Source organism: Arachis ipaensis, chromosome B07 (assembly GCF_000816755.2).
Source record: "Arachis ipaensis cultivar K30076 chromosome B07, Araip1.1, whole genome shotgun sequence".
Lineage (NCBI taxonomy): Eukaryota > Viridiplantae > Streptophyta > Magnoliopsida > Fabales > Fabaceae > Arachis > Arachis ipaensis.
The window spans coordinates 121,888,711-121,898,666 of record NC_029791.2 but is presented as its reverse complement, the minus strand read 5'-3'; positions in this window follow the sequence as shown (position 1 = coordinate 121,898,666).

Sequence of the window (9,956 nt, the reverse complement as noted above, 5' to 3'; positions counted from 1 at the left end):
GCGTACGCGTATAGTACGCGCACGCGCCGTTGCTGCCACCTGGTTCACTTAAAACAAAACGTGGCCAGCGAATTCTAAAGCCTTGTGGGCCCAATCCAACTCATTTCTGATGCTATTTAAGCCAAGGATTGAAGGGGGAATGAAGAGGCTTTTCATACTTTTACATACTTTTCATACTTTAGAAGTTAGTTACCATTAGTTTAGTTTTAGTTTAGTTGAGTAGTGAGAGTTAGTTTCTAGAGAGAGAAGCTCTCTCTTCTCTCTAGAATTAGGATTAGGATTAGGTTTAGTTCTTAGATCTAGGTTTTAATCTTTGCTTTCTTCTACTTCTACCTTTCAATTCTTTGTTGTTACATTCACCATTCTTCCATTCTTTTGTTGCAATTCCCTTTATGTTGTTCTTATGTTTTGTTGTAGATCTACTATTGTTCATTCCATTTTCTTTCAATTCAATAAGAGGTAATTCATGTAGATCTTGTTTCTTTTGATTGTTGTTGTTAATTCATTGCCATAATTGTTGTTAGATTCTATTTTTGTTATCAATTTACTTTGCTTTTCTTTTATGCCTTCCAAGTGTTTGATGAAATGCTTGGTTGGATTTTAGTATAGATTTTGTTCCTCTTGGCTCTGATAGAGTAATTAGTGACGCTTGAGTTATCTAATGTCTTTGTTGATTGATAATTAGAAGTTGCTAATTGATTTAGATATCACTCTAAACCATCAAAAATCCATTCATCAGGGACTCCAAGGTACTTTCCGAGATCATTTGTTCTCTGAAAATGTAAGGCTTCACTAATCTCATTTCTTATATGATGCCCCACGTTATTGGAGAAGAAGATCCTAGTCTTTTCAATATTAACTTTCTAACCGGAACTATCACAAAAGGCACCAAGAACTCTATCAATTATCTGGGCCTGCTCTAAACTAGCTTCAGCAAAGAGAATCAAGTCATCGGCAAAACAGAGATGAGAGAGCTCAAGACCACCCCTATTAAGTTTGATGGGTTTCCAGTAACCCAGGTTGACCGCTTCTGATATGAGCTGAGAGAGACGTTCCATGCACAGGACAAAAATATAAGGTGAAATAGGATCACCTTGACGAATTCCTCTAGTAGGAGTAAATTCATCTAAAGCTTCTCCATTCCAAAGCATTCTCATTCTGGCTGAAGAGATACACGTATATATGAGATTAGAGATGTGAGATGGGATCCCAATATCATCAAGAGTATTATTAATAAAGCTCCATTTCAATCTGTCATAAGCTTTTTCCAAATCAATCTTAATGGCCATCCAGCCTTTATCACCCTTTTTGGTTCGCATGGAGTGGATGACCTCCTGAGTGATGATGATATTATCAGAGCTATGCCTGCCAGGGACAAAACTGCATTGTGTCGGTTGGACAAGCTTCTCCATAATATATCTCAACCGCTTGGCAAGAATCTTTGTGATAACTTTATACGAAACATTGCACAAACTAATCGGCCGCATTTGTTTTAAAGTAGTAGAGGGCTCCAGTTTAGGAATCAAAACAGTGAGAGTTTCATTTATCTCTTTCACCTTGTGGGGATTACTAAAGATATTCTGCACGAGCCTACACAAATCAGCACCAATCTTATCCCAATTATGTTGGTAAAAAATAGCATGAATCCCATCCTTACTTGGTGCTTTGAAGCTGCCCATAGTAAAAATAGCATCCTTTATTTTCCACTCAGAAACGTGACCACCAATCAGATTTAAATCATCATTGCTCAGGCCAGGAAATCTTTGGTTTAGGACAAAAGGAGAGTCAGGAGTATCATCCAAGTATAACTTAGCATAGAATGAAGTTACCATCATCTCAAGTTCAACACTCTCTGTAATCCAATTCCCATTATCATCTTGTAACGCCTCAATTCTATTTCTTCTTCTTCTAGCCATAGTAGTGCCATGGAAGTATTTAGTGTTGCGGTCACCAAATTGTATCTAATTACACCGAGATTTCTGAAACCAGAGTAGCTCTTCCTGTGCTAACGTCTCTTCATACTCTGCCCAAAGTCTTCCCTGCAGATCTTCTAAGAACCGGTTGTATCCATTACTAATATTGTTTGTAATGCCCTGTAACCTTCTCAAAATTCTGGATTTCTTTTTATTAATGTCACCAAACACATTGGAATTCCAGATTCTGAGAGAGTTTTGAAAATCATTCATACAGTTATTCCAAGAATCCTCAAACTTCCAGCTTCTTTGAACTAAATTCTTAAAATCAGGATGAGATAACCAGCCAGCAAGAAAATGAAACGGCCTCCTTCTTCTGTTGGGAGGGGCAGGATGAGAAAATTGCAGAAGAAGAGGAGAATGGTCAGATTTTAACATAGGGAGATGTTTGATTCTAGCATCAGGAAAGCACATCTGCCACTCCATATTGCTGAGACCTCTGTCAAGGCCTTCAAACAAACTCCCACGCTTCCAAGTGAAGGGCCAGCCCGAGTATCCTAAATCCAGAAGACCGCAGTTAGAAACACAATTTTGAAAGTCTCTACAAGCACTGTTATTTTGTGAAATAGAGCCCCCCTTCCTCTCAAAGTCATGCAGATACGCATTAAAATCTCTAATAACGCACCAGGGGAGATTCATAGATTCACTAAGAAATTCAAGATCCTTCCAGAGCTGTTTTCTCAAAGATCTCTGAGGACTGCCATAAATAGCCGTCAACATCCATGGAGATGAGTTCCTGCCTTGGATTCTCATGTGAACAAATTGGAATTTGTGCCAAAGGATTTCTACTTCCCAAATATCCGAATTCCACAAGCACCAAATACCCCCAGATTGGCCCCTTGCATCTTCAACAAACATGCCATCAAACCCTATTCTATTCCTGACGGTCCTTCCCCGATCCCCACTAATATGGGTTTCCAATAGAATGACAAAATTCAAATCATAATCTCTCTTAAGGTCTCTAATAAGGTTAGGAAACGTCTTTCCGCCCGCACCCCGACAGTTCCAGGTAAGAATATTCATGAGAAACTAACAAAAAAGAGAAGGTTACCAAGAACCAAGGAGTCAGAAATTAAACACGGTCTGAGGCATCAGCCCCATCCGTTTTGCTAACCCGATTCACGGAGTTCTTCTGAGTGCCAGTTGTTCCAGTCACATACGATGGAGTTGCATCAGGTGGTTTTTCCGGTGCCGATCCCACAATCACTGATTTTCCTCTGTCTTCTGGGTCCGGACGATGAGCACAGCGATGAATCCCCAAAGAGCTTGTATCTTCATTGCTCCCGTGACTAGTATTTCCATTTCTCGTAGCATTGAAATCTTCCCACTGTTGCTTCACCATATCCCTCATGTTTTCCATAATGGCTTGCTCCATGTCCTCCTTGTACGGGTCCTTTGAAGTGGAAGGTTTGCTTTGTGGCACTACCACTGTAAAAGAATCAAAGGCCAAAGGAGCCTTTTCAATAATTTTTTGTTTAAGTTTAAAGCCCTTTTTTGGAAGGATTGGGCCTATTCTTGTGGTTGAGCCTTTATTAATGGCTTGGGGGTTTTTGCTTGCTCCTTTTTTGAGAAATCTTTCTTTGGCCATAATTGGTTTAGTAACAATAGTTTGGGCTTGACTTGTTGGAGGCCCAGATTGCATGGGAGCCTTTGGAGGAAGTTCATCATGTTGAGAAATATCATGCGCAGTAACCGCACCCCCATCAATCAGGACATTGAAGCGAGACCCATCCTTAGGACTTTGATTTATATCCCTCTTATTTTCCTTTTCATTATTATGGGGGCCATTAGTATTAACTGTGCCTTTATTACCAGGATCATATCTTTCCTATTTTTTCCTTAGTGATCGTTTGACCATCATCCAGGGACCAAAATCAGGAGGAGCCTGATCAACGCAATCAACCCCTTGATTCGCGCACTTTCTCTGGATAGCAAGATCCCCCGTGATTGAGCCCTCCGGCTGACCCTCCTTCTCCTCGACCGGCGTTTCGACATTCCCATCCTTCGGTGAGCCTTCCACACGTACAACGACTTCACTACACTGATCACTACGATGACCGTATTTTCCACACTGAAAGCAGATGAGATGAAGTCCTTCGTACTCAATATTAAGAGTGCTTCCCAAAACTGAGATTCTCGGAACTAATTTTCTTGTCAAGTCAATCTCAACACAAATTCTGGCAAACCTCCCTCTCGAGTGAATGGAGGTAGCTCGATCAATCTTTAGCATGGTTCCAATAGCTGATCCAACTCGCCATAGAAACCGATGATTATACAGCTCTATAGGAAGATTCGGAATACGGACCCATGCCGCAATCTTCTTAATCGTACTCTCCGATGTCAGAAAGAATGGTCTCCACCTCTGAACAATGAGATAATGCCCTGCGATCATCCATGGTCCGTCCAAGAGAGCATATGCCCTGCGATCATTCATGGTCCATCCAAGAGAGCGTGTGAGCAGTCCTCCTCATCTGAAAAATGAACCAAAAAATAGTCACGATCCATATCGATAATATTTATCTTACCTTTCTTAACCCAATCCCTAGTTAGACGTTGTTCCATGAATCCCAGGCCGACTCTTTTGCCCAAAACTTTGACAACTAAAGCAGCATGCCATGGCTTGCACCATTCATCGAACTCGTCTTTTGATACCGGAATGCTCGGACAAGGATCAAAAGCTTTATTTTTCGTTTCCTGTGCCTCCATATCTATGTACCATCGATCCTCCGGGTTAGGATCCTCCTCTGCCACATCCACGATATTCCCCTCCCATGCATTCTCAGGAGAGGAAAGTAATGTTTCTTTATACGATATTTTTTGCGAAATAGTAGATCCAGATGAATCATTCGCAACCATCTGTATATTATCTTCTTTTTTGTTCAGATCAATCTCCTCCCGATCTTTGACTTTTTTTGTACTACGTTGTTTTAGGTCATGAACTTGTGTTGAAACCCTCGCAGAGCTCGCAAAGTCACTCATCTCGTTTTCTCTATGCGTGACATTGTTAATACAATGTGATTCTAATGCTATTATCTCTTATGAATAATTTTAGAGATTTGAGCAATCATTCAAATACTTTAATAAGAGACATTCATAATTGGAAGGTTAGGAATTAGGAGTTATTTTTTGTACATATTTATAGAGAAGGAATTATTTTTTGTACATATCCAAAGACATAATTAACATCTTAGCTGATAATAAACAAGGAATTATTTTGCTCCGACTAGTTTGTATTTAAATTTTTTCTTTCGGACTTGACCTCGCTTTAATACCCAAATAAAATAAAATAAAATGTTACTTGTAGAGTATGTTAAACCATTGAGTTAATAATTTAATACTCAAATTGGTCTCTAAACTTGCAGTCAAACCTTAATGTCGTCTATAAATTTAAAATTGTTCCAAATTTGTCCCTCAACTAAACAACGGTTGTCCTTGAAAAACTTTTTGATGACGAAATGATGATGTGATTGAATAGAGGCGACGTTGAAAGCCACGCTGGACTGGTAAAACGTCATTGTTTCAGTTTTGGCGTCCAAATAAAACATAAACGACACCGTTTAGAGTATTTTGAGGGGTTTTAACATATTGGAGTTAAAACCCTAAAAATTCCCTAAAGGACATCGTTTATGTTCTATTTGGGCGCCAAAAATAAAACGGCGACGTTTTATCAGTATAGCGTGACTTTCAGCGTGGCCTCCATTGTCACCGAAAAGTATCTCAGGAACAATAATTGTTAAGTTGAGGGACAAATTTAAAACAATTTTAAGTTCAAAGACAACATCAAAGTTCGACTGCTTTAAGCATTAACTCTAAATCGTTTGATGAAATTAATTAGGGAGTAGTAAATAGGGAAAAAAATCCTGGGAAATAGATTAAGAAGATTTAGACTAAGACAAAAAATAGAAAATCTTCATTAAATATTTAATATACAATATCTGAACTTTTTTTTTCTCAAAATCAGATAATTCCATTCATAAAATGAAAGAAACATATAGGTGTTCATATATGGGATAAATAAGAGAAATGGGGGACTTCCAACGCTCTACTATAGAGCTAACATCATATAATAATCTAATAAGAGAGATAAAAAATTAAAGTACTTATCAATTAGGAAGTGTTAATTTGTTGAAACTCTTTCTGCAGCTTCAAAGCCGACGCCATTATCTCTTTCACACTAGTTGATACATTTTCAAAGATGAACCTGTTCCTAGCCTTTCATAAGGATCAGCTCAAAATCACCATCATTATTCTCTGAGAGGAGCTATTGAGTTGGGTATGCAAGACTCCCATTCTCAAGTTTCACTCAACATAGAAATCAAAGTCTTCGGTGCTCCTTCTAATAGCTGGTATGCCCATTTTTTACCAAATTTTCTTCGATTTTACACAATGGAAGATGCAATGATTGATTGTTTCTGAAAATTGTAGGCATTTTCAGCAGATAGGTTGAATCGATGGGATGCGATAATGAAGCTTTTGCAGCACTGGAAGCTTTTCATGAAAGCCCCTCCAGAAAAAAATCTTAATCTTCTTTAGGATTTTCAACTTCTATAGTTCTCACCACAAATTCCGTTGTCACATATTTTTTGGGCAAAATTCAATGGGAGGATGCGAGAACCCATAAGCCACACGGTACCCAGTACTCACTTCATACAAACCACTTTTATTAAGGGCCCAATAAATTTTATCTTCTCCACCCCTAATTGTTGTTGCTAGCACACGCTGACTAGTGTCCTCAGAAAAAATACTTCTAATTAGAGTTTGATTCCACTAACCATTAGAAAGTATTAAGTTTTTACCATCAATAGTGGTTGATTTTATAAATTGGAAGTTTCAGATGAAGAAACAACATAAGGATGTGGAGGAGCAAGCCAAGGATCACTGAAGATTCGGATACTGGATCCAGCACTAACTCGCCAAACCAGTCTCTTTTCAACAACTTTACGCCTTTCTAATATGCTACGCCACCCCACGAAGGTACTGTTCCGATCTTTGCATTCATTATAGAACTGTATCGAAAATATTTACCTTTGAGGAGTCTAGATAGAAGTGATTGTGGCTGAGAGACAACTTTTCAACATTGTTTTGCTAATAACGCCAAATTCTGAGTCCCTAGGTCCTTAAAACCTAGTCCACCTTCTAATTTTGGTCTTGTCATAGTATCCCAACTAACCCATGCCATTTTTTGCTCTGTACCTTTTTTACCCCACCAAAATTTGGAGAGTATGTTGTGAATCTCCCTAATTAAAGTGTTAGGAAGACCGAAACATGATAATGAATAAATTGGGATAGTCTCCCCAATAGCTTTGATTAGAATATGCCTGCCTGCAGAGGAGAAGTTTTCTTTTCCACCCTTGAACTCGCTTCCTCACCTTGTGCTTGATTTCTCCGAAGGTGGCCTTTTTTTATTTTTGGACTGTAGATGGAAGACCCAAATATTTATCCTGTGCACCAATATGATCAATTTTCAATTTCTGAGCCAGTAGTAATCGAGTAGCGAGAGGAGTATTATTACTAAAGAATAGAGTTGATTTATGCAAATTAATTTTTTGGCCACTGAACCCCTCGTATGACTGAAGAAGATTGAGAATATTTTCACAACTGTTTTTTGACGCTTTGCAAAAAAGGATTGAGTCATCCACAAACAATAAATGATTAACAGTAGGACATCTTCGGTTGATCTGAATACCTTCAAAAGACCGTTTTGCTCTGTCTTGTTTAGCAAAAAGGATAATCCTTCTGCATAGAAAAGAAAAAGGTATGAAGATAGAGGGTCTTCTTGACGGATACCTCTATTTGGTTTAAAAAAATCAAAAGGTTGACCTTCAACAACGACAGAGTAAGAAACTGAAGTCACCACCTCCTGTATCCAACCAATTCACCTAGATTCAAATCCCAACTTCTCCAAAATGAACCAAAGAAAATGCCACTCAACACGATCATAGGCTTTGCTCATATCCAATTTAACAGCCATTTCATTCGATAAACCCGTCTTCTTTGTCTTTAGATAGTGCATACATTCATGAGCGACTAGGACATTGTTTGAAACCAATCTACCCTTAATGACGCCACTTTGATTAGGGCTGATCAGCAAAATCATAAATTTCTGTAGTTGATAGACTAGTACTTTAGAAATAATCTTATACACAACTGAGGAAAGGCTGATGGGTCTAACTTGTGTCATATCTTTTGCATCAGGAATCTTAGGAATGAGACAAATTTGTGTATGGTTGAAGCTCTTTAGTAGTCTACCACTGACAAAGAAACTGCAGATAGCCTTAAAAACATCCTCCCTGACTAAACTCCAATATAATTGAAAGAATTTAGTCGTAAATCCATCATCACCAGGGGGCTCTGGGAGTGAACACTAAAGACCGCACATTTTACTTCATCAAAACTGACCGATCTACTTAATTTTCTGTTCATGGTTCTTGAAACTTTGGTTTCAAAATCTTCGAATGCATGTGCCGGATTAGCTTGGTTAATCGATGTGAAGATATCCTTGAAGTATGTTTCAGCTACTTGTGCAATTTCCTCACGGGTGGTAGCATACGTACCATCATTCTTTTCCAATTTCCAAATTTTATTTCTCCGGATTCTGAATTGGAATGATTGGTGAAAGAAACTTGTATTTATGTCCCCTTCTTTTAGCCACTTTACACGAGATTTCTCCCTCCAATAGCTTTCCTCCCTAAAGTAAGCATCCTCAAGTTTATTTTCCAAGGCTTCAACTTGTTCTCCCCCTGTAATACCCTCCTCTTTGAGAATTCCAAGCTGAGATGTGAGTTCACCAATGTCCTTCTTCGAATTAGATTTGTTCTGCTGCTGCCATTGAACAATACGGTACCTACAATACTTCAATTTTTGAGGCAAAACAAACATTGCTGAGCCATCCACCCATTCCTTCCAAGCTTCAATGATAATTACTCGAATTTCTTAAAAACCACACCATCTCTCCTGAAACTTAAACTTCGAATTAGATTTTTCTATGACCGGATTTATATCAAGGAGGATAGGCGCATGATCTGAACCGTTTTTGCGAGTCGAGGCAGCGAGGCCGATGGAAAACAATCCATCCACTCACTGTTTGCAAGTGCACGGTCAAGCCGCTCCCTGATTTGGTCCTGCCCTCGTCGCCTATTAGTCCGGGTGAATCTTCTCCCAATCATGTCCAAGTCCTTCAGTCCACCACCATCAATAAAATTTACAAATTCAGAAATAGATGAAGCTGATTTTAACCCTATCATTCCTTCTCATCGAGGCTCATTATAACATTAAAATCACCCATAGTTATAACTTTTCCAACGGAACCTTGTACAAAAGAGGAAAGTTCTGTGTATTGGATAGATCGAATCCCATCCAAGCTATTTAAATGTACCCCAATCAGCCTCAAGAACAGTTCGTAGCATGATCAGTTACCTTGGCAGTTATGAAGAACTCGCAAGAATCTCAACCGTTGTGCCATCCTTCCATGTTAAAGTTAATCCACCAGCTGTACTCGTCGGACTAATAGGAACACAATCTCAACTTACTTTCTACCAGACGAGATTAGTTTTTTGTTTCACATAGAAACACAATCTCGAGGAAGTGGAATTGACACATCTCTTTAAGGTTATGAACTGTTAGGGGTCTTTCCAAATCGCGACAATTCCATAAAAGAACTCTCATAGCGAATTAAAGAGAAGGAATAAAGGAAGGAATTGATAAAATCAAACATTGACCTAGATGGCACAAAAATTTTGTTTTAGAAAAAATTCTAGTAAAGCAAGTTGAAAGAGTATGTACTTCTCACATGAAAAAACCTAAACGACGCTCATCATTACTAACAGTTATCTTTTTTCTTACATTACTAAGTAAATAAGTGATGATACATTTACAATATCTAAACTTTTAATCCTGAAAAATATTTGAAAATTAAATTAAAAAAATCTAGAATCTAGAATATATAATTTATAGATTACTTCTAAAAGAAAAAAAACCAGGATC